Genomic DNA, 17,629 nt, shown 5'->3' on the forward strand with positions numbered 1-17,629 from the left:
TGGAAAATGACCTCTTGTAATGATGAAATTTGCATAAATAAATGCTGATTGCACAAAACGAATAATGTGCAGTGAGTATCATCACAATAAGTTGTCTCCTACTGACACAGAGTCTAAGTTAGAAGATCACAATTATGCAAATCAAACTAATGCCAGTTTCTCATTACTGTCGTGGTGGAGGCAAACACATATCCTCCACAGACAGCTTGATGCTGGGACACAAGCCAAAATGTTTGGTTTTGCTGACACAGCAACTGAGTCAACAAAAATAGGATATAATAGTAATTCATCAGAGGAATCCATATCAGGACAGACCTGAAACTTAATGGACCGTGAATCTTTTGTCTGCAGAGAGGCCTTTCACTGGTATTGACCCATAGTACGCCTGCTTCCACTTTTGCCTATTTTATAGAAATAGATTACAGAAGCAATTGCTTTTTGGAGCTGAAATGTCTGCAAAACAGTCTATTAGCTTTCCTTATAGCAGATGAGATGACATTTATAAATACTTTAAAAATGCCATGTATCCCACGTTTCAAAAACTTCCCAGAATAATTCACGGGCTGCTTGTGGTCGCTTGATCTAATGTTTATGTGAAGTCTTGTTATGACACCACTGGGATTTTCAAACAATGCCACTTTTGGTGTGCCATTTAAAAAATATTCAGACAAAGGTATTCTATTTTTCTTAAAAAAAAAAAAAAAAGCAGCAGCAATTACCATTACTATGAGGGACTGAATATAAAAAGGGGTTGATAGCTCCTTGCAGAGTGGTGCTAACCCTTGAGAACATGTACAACATTGGTACTATGAGCCACTGAAGAAGAATCTAGTGCTTTATCACTTCAATTTCTCACCCTTCTTATTCAGGTAATTATTACTTGTTTGAACTCATCTGCATGTTTGTCTTCCATTTACTTGCTGGCATGCAATTCAGAAATATCAAGTTAAGGCTGAGTTCACAGTTTGAAATTAACACTACCCAATGCACACCCAGTTCCAGTAGAGTTTGGTGCTCAACAAAATTCAGCATTAGGGGACTTTTCAGAAATATGACTTTGCTCAAAGACAAATTGACTTGAAACAAAGGAAAAAGAAAACTAAACAAACAAACCCCAACAACAACAACACACAAAACCCCCAGTAAAACCAATAGTCATTTTATAAAGCAATAGATCAGCCCAACTCAACTGAAATACATTGTATTCTGTGAAAGCAGTTTCTGTGATCTCTCCTCCTTGAAAGAATGGCTCCAAACTACACAGCATGTAAAAAAAATTACCTTAAATTTCAGCTGCAGATTATCTCCTGAGACAGAGCAATTAACCATATCTGTAGAAACTGACAGCTCTAACACCTCTGAAACTCTTCCAGAGGTAGGACCTCAGCATTGCTGTTGCCACTGTTGTTGCAATGACAGTGTCAGCAATCAAAACAAAAAGGGTTAATAGAGACAAAGGAGTCACTTCCAAGTTATTTCAGGGTACTTGTACAGGTTCTGCTACCAAAAAAAAAAACAGAACAGGTCCTTTCTTTTGTGCCTCCTCCTTGCTAATTCACTGCTGCTCCCAGTTCAGCACACTGGGAGTGTTGATGAAGCCAGAAGGTTGGCACAGCTCTGCACAGCTGCCTTGGGAGGCACAGATGCTCTGCTGGACATCACTTTTTAAGAAATCAGTTAAGTGACAGAAGATTGGGATATTTCCCTGCTGATAATAGTTTGGTCACTTCTGAGATACTCCTCAAATTGGAGACCTTGACCTTTAAAAATACTCTTAGTTTGCTTTAGGAATATCAAAATGCATTCAATGCTGGGTATCTGAAGAAAAATTGGATGAAAGGAGAACACCTTTCAGAAGAAAACATAGAATATTTTAAACTGTCTTCATGCATCATGCTTCTTTGAATTCACTCAAAATGAACAGGGTTCTGTATTATCCAACTATGACTAAGGACAAATTTTCTCTAAAGCAAATTATTTCTAGCAAGACAATTCATCATACATTTATTGCTCTATTACTGATGCCTCATTTTATGGCTGCAATTCCAGGAAAGCAGAGCTATAAGTGAAAACATATAAACATCTGGTTCCTCAGCCTTTCTTCAGCTGTGAGTCCACAGTTTAATGGGTTTCATCTCAAATTGAGAGGTAAAACATAGACGGTAAAGTGCAAGGTAAAAATGGGTGCCAAACTTGTGTAAAAATGGAAACTTGATTTGATAAGGGACAATATTATACCTATTAGCAACATAATTTTATCATACTTGGTGTGTATGCGTGTTCCCTGACAATCATTTTTCTAACTGTTGCCAATTTCAAGAAACTGAAAGGAATATCATAGAGATTTTTTGAATATTTCATGAAGCCAGGTTGCTAAGCATGTATTCCTGTGAAGGAACAAATATTAAAGGAAACTTTCATATACATCCTAATTTCATGAAAAGCTTCAAAGTTAATTCTATATTTTTCTGACCCTAAAGGCAACCAAGGAGTTCTAGGAGAGCAGCCTTCATAGGCAGTGCCTACAGCCCTGGGCAGATGTGGTCTGTGGTGCACCCAGTAATCTGTTCCTGCCAGCACCTGGTCTTACAGACCCACAGAGCTTTCCCTCCTATCCAGATCAAAAAGTAGCCCCAGGGTGTTTCTTTATTCTGTTGGACAGCTTCATAGGAGAGATTTTATTATGGCAATTTCCACCTGTTCTCAGAAGTTTTGAAGTCTCCTCACAGAACCCATACTTTTCTTTATTTTTATGCTGTCAGTTTAAAACTGTCAAGTTTTACCTTGGCTTATAATAAAGTTTATAATAGAGCAGGCATACTGCAATTTTCTCTTGTTACAGTATGGACATGTCATCACTCCCATCTACTCCCTCTTTCTCACAGCAACTTCTACTCTCCCCTTTCAAATCTATTTTCCTCAATTCAATGATGTTGCAGGGCCAGGAGGATCTCAAAATAAAAATGTTCAGGCAGTAAAGTTGGAGAGAAACTAAAAGGAAACTTGGGTTTACTTAACAGGAAAGTAGCATTTATGAGACTTCTGGTGGATGCCATATGCTTTCTATCCCCCAAAAAACCTTTTCTAACATCCCAAGGTTATAATAGACATGTACATCTAGCTGACCTTTATTTTGCTTGTGTCATATTGATCTATCAGTGAATCCATACTAAAAGATAGCAGTCTGGAACAGTAAAAAGAGCGAGCCATTGAGATGGATAGCTGCAGCTGAAATGCAGTTTCATGGGGACACTTAGTGCAGAGAACTGTACATTTGTGTCAGGCCAGGCAGAGGTAACCCCTTCAGAGCTCACTGCTGCAAGCACCCCATTCACAGACAGCCTGCCTTCAGAATATATGGCCAAGTATTGATTTCCATAGCTTCAGAACAACAGGAAAAGCAAAATGAAAGTTTCTTTGCACAATACTAAAAGTAATTTATGTTCTTCTTTTGATTCCATCTCTGTATTTTGCTTTGTGGTTCGCAGTACAAGTGCTTATTTTAAAAATTCATTCCTGACTCAGAAAGAAAGCACAGAGTTGAAGATCTTTGGGAGTACAGAGCAAGAAATGAGCCACAAAATGAAATGAAACAAAACAAAAATGCATTAGGATTTAGTGGTAAGTCATTACACAGCAAACTTTGTATTTTAAACACAGACACACTCACTGTTCTGGTAGCTTATAATGTTATAAATCTAGCAGCAATATGAAAAGGAAAATAAGTTGTGAAGACACTCTTATTACAACATGATAACATTGGCTTCTTATGACCTATGTTCCTGAAGTCTACCTGAAATAGTTTTCCTATGGTATAATAAAATCATGATGTTAAGGTTCTTCAGGGTTATGACCAAAGTGCTTATCTACGTGATATAAATGCTAACACCCCTCTCATTCAGATCTATGCTTCCAGGACCATAATTCTACTTCGAGCACATCGTTTTCCTCCTCTCTTTAAAAATGGAAATTTTAACAGAAGGGGCACAGCAGCTCCTCACTGTGAAATGCCTACAGGTGTCAAAAAGTCCTGTCTGTCTCTGCCTCTCCTCTGGGAAGTCACTGCAGCTTTGAGTTGGACAAAAGCAATCGAGTAATGGGACCCATGCCACTGTAACGCTGCCTCTGCCAGCAGTTGTGTCTAAGAATACTTCACTGGGGAATTTGTTTCCTCTTTTTCAGATTTGATAAAAAGTTGAAATAAAACCTATTAATTCTCCTTGAAACTTTTATTTCTCTGGAGTACTTCAGAACACTTTTCTAATAGCACACAATATGTTGGATATTTGGAGATTTGGCCATTACAACAAATTCAGCAGTTGAGAGCAGGATGAGGGAGAATGAGCCCATGCCAAAAGCCTCTTGGAGTAGATTTTGAATCTATAGACTCTTATGGCAAGCTGTGATGGTATGGGATGTTATTTTACCATCTAGTGAACTCTATACTGATGAGGACAGTGTCCTCATAGCAACCATTTAAAAAACCAATTCACATATTTTGTGCCAAGCTAAATTCATATGATCACTAAAAAGAAAGAATACAGCTATTAGCAGAAAAATATTATCACAAAATGGCCCCTCCCCAGTGATCCTTCAGCCTTTGCCCACACACAAGATTTACTGAAAACCTTCCAGAGCTAATCCAGGAATTCAATAACTAATGGACATTAAAAATCATGGACTCAATAAAGACATTAGTTTTATGGCCCATTACAGTCCTCTTACTGTACATCCTACTGATCTCTCTCCACGCACTGGTGCTAAATTGCAGTTTCTGTCTCCACTCCACAGGAATTCTCTCCAGCTAACACTGATCCATACAAAAACCCCTTTCTTTCAAGTTGTCAAATCAATTAACATAATTAAGTTACACTAAAACAATTGTTTCTGTCATTAGCTGGGAGTTTACTGCTTCTACAGTCATACTTCTACAGCTACTTTAATTTAGTCCGAAAAAATGGTGTACTGAAAAGAGATTTTTCATATTTTTTCTTTTCCTCCATAATTTCTTCTCTTTCTGCTTGTACCACAAAATTCAGCTGCTCTGGATAAAAGCTCCAGGAGAAGATGAGACAGCTCACAATAGCACTGTCTGGCCAGGGAAAGATACAGAAACCAGACAGCTGGTCAGAGCAGTTAGAGAGCACCCTGAGCCAGGGAAGGGAAAGGAAGCTCAAAGGAGGCAAAGCAGTGACCACAGCAGCTCTGCAGGCTTCCCACTGCACTTGGAATGCTGAGGACATCCCAACCCACACCTCCCTCCCTGGAAGCTTTCCCCACTTGCACTGGCTCAGAAATAAATGACACAAGTGCCCACTGAGAAGGACTGTTTCAAGACCTGGATACCTGAAGTAATGCCTTCTCTCTAAATGACAGACTTGCATTGATTTTGGTAAAAGTTTATTTTTCATATCTCCTCGATTTGAATTTCAAGCTGTTCTATATCCAATTCTTTCTCTAAGTGCCTCTCAATCAAAAAGTTGTCCTGATTATGGCATTACTTCTCCAGTATGTTTGCCACCAAGCTAAGCTGGCCATGTCCTTGAAGGTAAAACCCAGAACCCTTTTTTTAACAGATGTATTGTGAAAGGATTGTATAAAGTATTTAAGGTAGCACATGCTCACATGGTTGAAACATACACAAAAAAATTTAAAAAGAGGGCAGAAGGGCAGAGGAAAGGGAGTGTAAATTTAGTTGTGTAAGGAAAAAAGAAAATTTAAATTAGTTTTTGTAATTAAAAGGGGATTGGCTGAAAAAATAATTTTGGAAGGCATAGCCTTCAAAGTGATGAAATAATGTCCAAAGCATATCAAATCATTATATATTGGCAAAATCTGTGTCTAATCACATAGGTGGGACCACTACCTTAACATTCAGATAAATCTATCAAATATCAAGATGTATGCAAAAAACATGCCAGATTATGTCTAATAAAGCCTGAAAGATCACAGACAGAATCACAGGGTTTCAAAGAGACCTTTAAGATCATTGAGTCCAACCTCTGCCCTAACACCACCTCAACTAAACCAAGGCACTGAATCCCACATCCATTCTTTTTTTAAATACATTGCAAAAAAGGCATTAATTTAATTGTCATTGCTTTTCTTACCAGGTCACAAAAAATCTCTTCATTAAAAGAAAATATGTGACTGATACATATCCAGGTGTCACTGTGACTGAAGAACAACTAAGGAAATGGTCGTTGCTGCCTATCTTCACTTCTATGAATAATTACACAAACATTAAATTTTTAGCATTTTATTCATGACAGAGGTACCACTGACTTGTGAGTTCAGCATATCAACAGAGATAAGAACAAGCTTTTAAAAAATATGGCCTAAAAGGCTGGGGATTTTTTTAATATTGTGCACCTACAAAAAAAAAAATAAAAAAAAAGAGTAGTAAGGTAGCAAGATATGCAAAAAAGCATGCAATTGGAAATCCAACCTTTTGGTGATAAAATACTGTTAATGTCTCTCTTTCTCAGCATTCTTCTTCTCTAGGGAGGAAGCAGAGGCCACAGAAAAAACATTTTGCATGTTAAAGCTACTTAGGGACAGAGCATTTTATCCTCTGTTCACTGCTTTCTCAGGCATCACACGCAAGTATACCTACAGCATTTTCCAATGGAAATTAGGAACAGATTTTTTTTCAAACTTGTAAGTCTGGGAAGTGCATTGCCTAAGACCAGTTAGAAATTATTCACAATACAGTCAATATATTGTCAAAATGTGAATTAGCATCAACAGAGCTTTAAGGCTAAACTTGGTGCAACTCCACTTAAAAATATTTTTTGACTGCTACAAAAGCCACAAGAGATCCAAGCATCTCTACCAACATCTACACTCAACACACTCTGAGAATATTACTGGGAGCACTGAATTCTTGACAGCAATGCTGAGAAGAGCAGCATCCAAATGACCTTTTGTAAAATAATGTATTACACCCTTCATCATCATCATCCTCACTGCTGGCATTTCCCTCGGATGATGCATCAAAAAAATGAGTCTGTGTCTCCCCACATCCGTGTTTTCAAGCAAGTTAGTTAAGTTATTTTTTAAAAAATGAATTTAAAATTTAGGAGAAAGAAAGAGACCAAGAACTACAAGTACTGCTCAAAGCACTGAATGTGCATATTTGCATGGTGTGTAGTGCTTCATTACTTAAATTATTTCCTTGCTGCCTGAGCACTCTGAAGAGGTGGTGTTATAACTGGTATGTTTCAAGCTGTTATTAATGAAAGAAGCTTTACATGATACACAAAATCAAAGCTGGGATCCTGAGATGGAAGGAAGAAGGAAACAGAGACAAAGAGAATACTAGAATTTTTTTCTTCAAAGTAAAACTGATTTGATCATGTAAGTGTAATTTTTCTCTTTTGAATTGCCCTCGTAATCAAAGTATTGCTTCAAGGACAATAACACAAACTAGCAGAAAAAGAATATCTCAGTCCTGTACTGCCTCTTCCTCCCTCAGTTCCTTCATTCCCCTCTCTACCAGCTTTCACAGTCACCTGAATCCTTCTTCCTGACTCATGTGATGATGTGTTAGTCAGTTTTCATTAAACGAACTTCTTTTTGCTATTCCCATGGTCCATTACTTTCTGCCTGGTTCCTGTGAAGTAATGATGAGTCAGTAGGGAAGGAGGAAATAAGCAATCAAAATTAGAACTGCAGGCACATGGTGAGCATCATTAAGAGCTCACTTCTTCCTCTTACTCTTCTGACAACTCTGTTATTTTCTCATGTTCTAATTTCACTGGATGATCCTGACAACATATATTTAGTTAGCACTTAGGCCACTGTAGTCCTGAAAATCCTTGATTCCATTCATTTCAGTCCTTCCTAGAATTCATATTGATTTCACCCATTTTCCCCGCACATTTTCCCAACCATCCCATTGTGAGGAAGGCAGAAAAGGGAAAAAACTATCACTGCTAGAGTGGTTCCACATGCATAATGAAGAATTAAAGATTACTTATGCCAGAGCAAAGCAACAAGAAGGACCATTACTTCCCTCTGTTTATAGTACTCATTTAATACTCTCCATTCTAGGAGCTGAGACACTACCTAGCAGCTTGTGCTCTGGAAGTTACATGTATTTAACAAGTGTCACATAGTGCTGTGACTGCCATGGAGCAGAGGCTGAAACCAAGAGGTTCCTCTCTTCTGGAAACATCCAAATCCCCAGGTAACAGAGCTATGCTCTCCTGGGCTCCATCTTATTCAGTGTTTAACCCGTTTTGTGTTTTTGTTGGGTTGTTTCAGGGTTTGGGGTTTTTTACTTACTGTAACAGCCTTACTAGGTATCTGTCTCTGGAATAGTGTGCAGTCTAAAAGTGTCAAATTACAGGGATGTAAAAAAATCAGATTCACACCCTGCACGCATTATTTAAAATGGAATAAGTGACCATCCTAAAAAAGAAAATACATCTTGAAAGAAAAACATAGTCATATGTTTTAAAGCCAGTACTCCAAGCTGTGAAAACAATGGAAAAAGAGGTGCTTGATACATACCCAGCATTAATCAATTCCCTTATTGGTTACTTTGCATGAGTTCTTGATCCCTCTGCAACCCTTTCAGGATGTGTCTGACTCTGCAGTAATACAGAATTTGTGTACTTTCTTAGAAGACTCTACATAAGGGGATCTAAATTGCTTATTGCATTTCAGCTTGAGTGTTTTGCTGCTGTCTCTTCATTGGTCTGCCTATACTTAATTCTTCTGTGGTTTTATTTATTTTACAATCTGTGCTTCTGGAAGTCACTATGTCACATGAAAGATGCTGAAGCCCTTGCCTCAATGAAATTATTGCAAATTCCACTTAGGAAGCTTGAAACAATAGCTGAGAAAATATGTCAAAAGGATAAACAAAGATTATAAGGAACATAAACTTAATTTTGAGATGCAGGTTTTTAGTTCTACAACTGAACACTATGACTTGAGTGCAGTTTTTCTTGGTTTACAACAGTATGGGAAAGACAAGATATCATTTTATAAAGGTCTTTTGGGGCAATATTTTTAGGACCTGAAAGAATTTCAGGATTTTTCCTCATTAACCTCCATTCTAAACAGAAGATCTTGGCAGTACGTCATAAAGAGGAAATTACCTGTACTGGCTTGTGGGTCTGTTTTTCCAAACAGCCTGACAGCTGCAGAGAGAATGCTGATCCATTTGACACACTGCATATTAACTTGGTCAGCTAAATATGTGAACCATGAAACACTGATGCCTGTTAAAAGAGGCAAGTGCTTCAAATTAATCAGCTGAAATCTGAAATATTGTACTTTTTAGTATTAACACTTTATAAATAACAGCCATTATTTCTAGTCAGTTCCTCCGTGCAAATAGAAAATGTCATTAGCCATGTTTTGGCCGGGTTCTTTGTCTAATTTCTACAGCTAAGGTGGCAAAAGGGTTATTACAAGTAATAGCAAATTTAAAGTTTTATTAGCAGTAAACTGCAGAAGCTAATGGTGATGCCAACACTAGATAAAATCATTGTCACAGTTAATTTTGAACTCTTTATTTCAAACTTAATAATAGGAAACTCAATGGAGAGGATATTACACGGCCCATATCACTCATGAGTGCCGCAGGCCTGAGTAACTTGTTATTTTGCTCATGAGTGAAATAAAATGCAGATTATACTGCCTGCTATCAGGGGCACTGCTTTAATTGAGGGTGCATGCATGGTGAGGAAGGAGTACCAAGTAGGTTTCATTTTCTCGAATGTTAGAGGAATGATCTTTGTGGTTCTGGCTGTGATTTGTCAAATCTCCTCTCCACTGCTGTTGCATTTTTGAAGTTCTTTCTGTTCCTACTTAGATCTTAAAGACTGGTTGGGTATGGTTTTCACTTTTGTCAGGGATTATGTGAAACTGCTCCTGTAACATGCAGGTGCCTGTAAATCTCTGCAGTTCGTTTGCTACACAAGGAGAAAACAACGGGGTACCTGTGTCTTAGTTAATCATGTATGCCAGCCAATACAAACTACTCCTTCAACCTGAGACATCCTCACAATCACAAATAAATAATACAAGATATACTCCTGCTCCTTGCCTTTGATTTATTCAGAAAATAGGTGTTTCCAAGAACTGATAGCACATAAGAATTCCTATTCTTTTCCTAAAGTAGATTTCTTTTCTATTCAACCATTTATTGTTCTACTGCACTGGATGCCACAAGTCACAATGTTCCCTATCTGAATTTGGTAAAGTTTTCTTCATAATTATTTTAAAGCTAATTTTCATTTTTATATCCTGTACTACTGTTTAGGAAGGTCTGGCTTCTAATCAGATTATATTTTTCCAATACTTGCTAAACCTTCCAACATCTTTTCTTCAGCCAAAACTACCTGGGCAGTTACGAACCAATTACTCACTTACCACTGAAATCAACAGAAGGATTTTTACTGATCTTAGCAGGATTTAGGTGAGGTCTTTAAAGAAAAAGGGCTGTAAAGTTCCTTTTTATTTATGAATGTGTAATAGAAGAAAATGTCCTACACCTTTCAATCAACCATAGTCAGGACTATCACTGCTGCACTTCCAGGCAATTGCATTCTTGCAAGATTACTAAAGATGTATTAATCAGCTTTCATTACCAAGCTCCATATCCAGCACAGAATCAACAAGTAAGAGCAGCATTCTGTGTTTGACAAGCTGGAATCCTGACAATAGGTGACTGCAAGCACGATGCATTTCCATGTTAGGTGCTCAGATGAGCTTTTTTCTCAGCAGTACAGCTAGATCAGTGTGGTGTTCCACTGAAGCTGATTTAGTCAACCAGAAAGAGACAATAGCTGCAATTGTTACATTGCATTGCTCAGTGCAGACATATTGTGAGGGATCATTTCTGATGTGCTGAGAGTGGAAAATGAAGTGCTGAGCTAATGAGTTGTTTTTTTAGTTTCAGAGTTTTACTCAAAATATTTCTCTAGTGCAACCAACAGGAGAATTTCGTGATCAAATCTCACACAATACCAATACCATAATAGCTACCTCCTACATCTCTGGGAGCCTACGTTCAGCCACTAAGTAATTAAGTGATAGCTAAATTAGTCCTAAAATTACAACACAGATTTCTCCTGAAATAACTACTATAAAACTATTGTTACTGAGGAGACTATTTAAAGCCCTGTACTAAAGAGACCATTAAGGACTTTCTACAATCCAGCACAAGTGCATTGACCCAGGCTGACCATCACCCCTCTAAATAAAATCTTAATATTTCTAATGGAACAAAGGACCATCTTTCATAGCCATACCACAATGACTCTCTTGCAAAATGCCTCAGACAAGATGGGTCTATGCTCATAACTCCATCTTCCCCAAAGAATGCTATTTCTCTCCCCATGGTGCCTAGCAGATGACAAAGATGACTCCTTATCAAAATATCTTTCTTCTAAAAGGAGACAAGACATTGACACACTGGAAACCAAACTTTTTCCACCTTCAAAAAGGGACAGAACAGAGTTTAAGAGGTTACCACAGCTTCATCTCCTTAAATTAAGAGAGAATTTAGTCAAGAAAAAATTTAATCTATTGTTAAGAGTTCATTTTACTTTTCTTTGGTGACATGTGCTTTTCTTTGGTGACAGGGCCTTCATGCTTGCAGTGTTTCATTTCTCTTGGGACCTATTGTAGGCTTCAAAAGATAAAAGAAACCTATTGTTCAGTAAGCCACTGAATAATGTAAAATCATAGTGTAGTATGTTTCTTTGACAGGTTGACCTCATGAAGAGAATTCAGCTATTTCTTTTCATTTTCCTTACTGTGGCTTGGTGAATTAGGCTAGGATATTGATTTTTTTGGCAACTCTGAAATCACAATGGCTTTTAATTTCAAAGATTCCTGTTTGTCTTATTACATGTCTGTTTCCAAGGAGTTACAAGAGAATTTAAGCCTTACTGCCTTAAACTTTACATCTGCTTCCCACTTTCAGGCCTAATAAAGCCTTCAATTTGTTTTCACTGGTTTTTTTTTTTAATCTCACCTAAACATGTGCTCAAGCAGAGGGCTGCAGATCATTTCCTCTTAGCTCTGACTTGATTCAAAGCACTTGCCACATGCATCTATTCAGCACCAAACACACTGTCCCCAACTTTTACCAAAAGATTCAGAGTCTTGGTCATCAAAATATACGTGAAATGCTTAACAGAATTTTCCAACCATCTTTGATCTGTATGCAGCTCAGAACATGATGAGGGGAGAGAACAGAAATAAAATACAATGAGGAAAAGTTCTGGGGGTAATATTCAAGCACACTGGTTCCTATGCCAGCATTAAAAGCTAAAGCAAGGGTTACTTTTTTTCAGAATTCCTCAAAGTAGCTCATATTGCAATTCATAAACTTGAAAATCCTAAATTGAATTGAAAGCATAATTCCAACTAAACAAGAAAATACTATATGGCATTCACTAAACATTTCTGCTTCTTCTTTAGAAATTTTTCTTATTTAGCATGATTTTTATGATAATATTGTAGCACAAATTTTTACATTCTAAATGCTGTGTTTTTCACGATGACCATATACTAACTGGAAAAAAATGCAAAAACACAAGACAACTAAGAGAAAAAAAAGAAACCAGCAAAACCAACCTACCAACCAAAAACCTCAGTAAAAGCACTGAATTTTTTTTTCTGGCAAGGATATTTCTCTTCTCAAAGATTCAGGAAATGACTTTACCTCTTTCCATAATTGAACAGAATGATTATTAACAAAAATGCTCATAAAGGTCTTCAAGTTGGGAGTAAAAGAACAAGTCAAAAAGACATAAATTTTTCTTATGTCAACAATTATATTTAAATTCAATTTTAATGCATCTAAATGCAAGTAAAATCTGTATAAATATATTATTATTTGGTATTGTTTTTATTTATTATTATTGCTATACAACATTTGTAAGCAATTAATTAAGATAGATATATATGCTCAAAGTTTTAACTGATTTTGTACTAGAAACATTTTCCTTATATTCTTCTGTTCAGAACATACACAGAAAAGAAAGAGATAATTAAAATACTAGCATTACTTATGTTAAAAGTTAATTTGTTGGAGGTGTCTGTCTTATCTTTCAATTTTAAGTAAAAATTATTCCTGGAAATTTATTAAATATTCCAATCTAGTCAAAGAGATAAAAAGAGAGAGAACTCTTGCTGTAGTTATATAGAAATACTATAAAATAGATTTCACAACCAACTATTTCTTCAATCAATGCCTAATTTAATTACTATAGTGAATATTTTATACCATTAAAAACGGGAATATCTTTAAATGTTTATGTCTGTATTTCAGTTGAGTTCAATGTGTATTATGATAACTTTTTTTGCCTGAGGTGCTTCCACTGCATAGGAAAATAAAGTTTATTTTTATTTTATCACAATAGTTCTTCTGTATCTTTTTGCATTAATATTAAACATAACTGTCCCAGTTTTCTCTCTACTATTTTCCACTTGCCAATTTCAGACTAATAAGCAAGGATTTGGGGGCCGCTGGAGGGTTATATGAGCATTCTACTGAATTTTAAGTCAAGCTAGTCATATGAATCTTAATTATCATGTGTAGGAAACTGATACCTCCCTGAGAAATCCCTTGTGATAGAAACAAAAAGGAAAAGTCAAAAGAAAATTTTCCATTCACAGATCATGAAAGCTTTTCAGTTCATGACAGCAAGCATTTTACTATTTATTGCCTTAAGTTACTTAGATGTGTTTTGAGCAAAATAAATATACTCTTCAAAAAAAAAATCAAAACGAAATAAACAGATAAAAAAGAAAAAAAATATTGGGAAAATAAAGAGTCATTATCACATCCATTTTTCAGTTGGGAAACTGGGACAAAAAGTTTGGGGATATCAGTAACAAGGCAAATGTGCAGAAAAAGAACTGAACCCTAAATTCCTCATATTACATTTAAATTTGGCCCACACTTGTACACATGGCCAAAACATGCCTGATTTACAGGGGAAAAGACCTAAGCTTGCAGTAAAACACCAGGGTTTGGTTTAATCTCATGTCAATCAAGTGCCAATTGTTTAAAACAAGATGTTCACAGATTCTGGGAACACCTAACATTCATGTACTTCACAGAATCCTGTGTTACTGGGTTAAGCAGCAGCTGAGAAAAATGGCCAGGTTTTCTGTGTTCTCACAAACAATCTCGGTGGGCCATTAACTTGTTGCAGCAATCCCCAGTGTTACAGATCCATGTTTTTTATTCTCAATTAGAATACCCTCTGCATTCCGAAAGAATATGATTTTTTTTCTCTGCAAATCAAATGGTTGCTGGGTTTTCAGGATACTGTGCTTTCACAGCGATAGGCACTGCTGAATTTCAGTCTCTCTCAGACTTAAAAGTATCTATTTTATTCAGTCATCAGCCCCTGGGTAACACTTGTGGATTGGAATCCTAACAAGTAAGAAGCTGATCTTGCTATCCAGTCTGGTCATAATCACATCCTTTGTCAAGAGCCAAGAAATCACTGATTCATGCTCTGATTTTCAGGCAGGATTGGTTCTACTCAGACATCAATGATGGCCAATTCTGTGGCAGTTTCAATCACAGCTATCCATCTAATATCCAGCAAAAAAATCCCCAGTTCTGCTACTAACACAGTCCTTAAGTGCTGCTCTCTGCAAGGTGTCCAGACCCGGATTCATCTTCAAGTGACTCTCATCTGTGCTCAAATGCAGCAGTTGACCTCTTGGCAGTGAAATATCAGGGAGTCAGCATAAACGATGCTCAGATACTCACTTAATGGAAACTCAAATCATTTGTCATGATGGAGGAGTCCCTGAGCATTGCTGCAAGTTCCAAACAATCCAAGGCCAAGAGTCATCTCCCCTCAGCCCATTTCAAAGGGTGCCTTCAATTATCTTTGATGCATGACTTTGCTCCTCCTCAGATCTGAGCTAGATGCCATTTAAATTTATCATGCCTCTTTTACAAAAACGAGTTTGATGTTTTTAAGTTGTATTGGTCCACTGTCATTTAAATCACTGACCTTTTTTTACAGTTCTGGCTGGTTTTAGATTTGTATTGCAATTTTTGAATAACAAAATTTAATACCTAATTATAATTGTCCCTCACTCTAACTAGTCAAAGCCACCATCATTTCTGAATACTCAGCTTTTTTCTGTCTTCCATGCTGAGCTCCTCAGCAAATCTGGAAATACACTGCCTTAGAGTTTAGATAAACCATGTATTTTCAAGTATGGGGACGGCAATACTAACTGCTCACAAAAACTGGTGATAGGCAAGGGAATCTCAAGAAAAAGATGATTCAAAGAAAGTAAAAAAATCAAACACTTAATTTTTTTCATCGGTTGACTTTAGAAATACTAGGTTATGAGAACATTTCTTTTTAAAAATTCATCATTTTACCAATTTTTAAACACCATCTTTTCCACCCATTTCTTTTCCTTCTAAGGTAAACTTCAATGTGAACTTTAGTCACTCCTGCCATTTTCTCCCCCTCCCAAAAAATAGTCATTGAGCAGGGGAAAGCAACTCTTATGCCCACAGACCATTTACATGATAGAACAGACTCAGAAGGATGAATGGCAGTAGATTTCATTAGGAACAGTCAATCTCAGCTACATATAAATGCTGACAAGTCATGATTTAGGCACCAGAGCAAAGACAATACCCAAAGAAGAGCTTGCACCAGGACATCCTCCTGGTGCTGGGTTAGTCAGATATCCTGAAAAGGACTGAAGAATACACTGCTGCACCATGAAGTGCTTGGCCCACACGAGGAGAGCTGAGTTTGCTGCCTTAAGGTGGGAAGTAGATTCTTAACTGTTTACCTAACTGGACAGCATGCATCCCCCCCACCCCAAAAAAAAAAAAAAAAATCCAGGAATGCCAAATTAGCAATGTTAACTCATGCAAAAGGAATACTCAACCAACCTCCTATGAATAGAAAGAGTATATGCAAATATTGGTTGCCACCTTGAAGGACAAGTTCTTGGTCTTTGGGAAACACAAATTCAGACCCATTTGAGCTATTAATCTGCATATTTAGACAATGGGCACTTTAAAAAGGTGCCACTGCAGAGAGATATGCCTGCACATTATTCCAGAGAAAGCTACTCCTAAAAATGCCAAAGACTTTCCTCTGTTTAAAAAGTGTTATTAGTTTAAGCAGCGTCATTGGAGCTACTTATTGGCTCTTCCAATTGGTGTTGTGATAGGTGAGGAGCAAAAGACAGTTTTAAGATTATGGATTGAACCACGAAATAGCCAATAAACCTTTGGGATCCTTACAGGAAGGAAAAATTATGGATATGTGAAAAAAAGAGAATGAGTAAGACTTAGCCAGTCCCTCTGACTTCAAAAATTGAAGCCCAGAGTGCATTGACAAATACATATTTTTTCCTCTCTCCACAGATAGCACTTTCTAATGACCATGGTATATCACAGAGACTCTCCCCATCATTCTGCTTTATGGGAGACTGGAGACCAGCACAACTTGATTCCACTTCTCAGTTCCTGTGCACTTTACTATGCAGGAGCAACGTTTAGTTTCACCCAAAAGTAAACTTTAGCATAAAGAAAAATCCTCTGAGTGTTTTAGCCCCTTTCAGTTTTTCAGTGTTTCAAGCACTAAGTTTAAAATGGCTATAGAATTCTCCAGACATAATATATAGTATGCTGTATTTTCACTACAAAATTCAGTCATACCAACAGTTAGATATTAAAAAAAACCTTAAGAACCAAAAATTTTATCCTCTCTTCATACAGAAGAAAAAGATACATTCTCACACAATAATAGAGATACATAAAATTTAACTAGTAAATAGGAATTTACAAGGATTAATTTCCAGCTTCTTTAGGTTGACTTACTCCCAACAGGGATTTTTGCCCAACACCAAATTCAGTGTTATAAAAATTGCTCTCTTGCTATATTTTTTCCCAGAGCACTATCACATAGTTTGTCCAGTAGGTTTTACAGAAAATAAAAACAACCCCTAACAAACAACAGAATACCTCAACACCCCATTTCTGCAAACACTAAAAAGTAATGCAAGCCATTTTCTTAATTCTAGCTGTTCTTGTAGTTCAGTCTTCCTACAATACATTGTATATACCTCAGGCACAACTTTTAGAAGAATTCCAAGTCATCCAGAAAGCACACTTTGAGCATCATGATTTTGATTCCAAAACACAGGCCCTACTGCACACTTTCATTTTGCAGGCAAACATAACAGCAAATCCTTCATCCTCTGCACTCAAAAGCTGTGCTAGTTGAGAGCTGGACCTTATGCCCCATTTTCAGCCAATTCATAGTTTTGTTCACTTTCCTTCAGTGTTCTTTCCCCCACACCAAGCACACAGTCATGAGCCTACTGCATCTTTAGGGGTTTTTGAAGCAGTGACTAGCACACTGTCCTGAATGGACCTCAGAAAACACCAGGGCTGCTCTCCAAAGAAAATGCATTCTAAATTGTGCAAACAAGTACATCCCAAATATGATTCCCTCACTAGTTCAGAGCAGGAAGTGAACTTACTAAAAGATATCTCCTACAACAAAACAGTTTTTCTGCTAGTCCTAGGCTTATTTAGTAGTAATTATTGGATAGTGATATTGAACTATATTCTGAAGAGTTTTGTAGCTGACAT

This window comes from Serinus canaria, chromosome 8 (assembly GCF_022539315.1).
Source record: "Serinus canaria isolate serCan28SL12 chromosome 8, serCan2020, whole genome shotgun sequence".
Lineage (NCBI taxonomy): Eukaryota > Metazoa > Chordata > Aves > Passeriformes > Fringillidae > Serinus > Serinus canaria.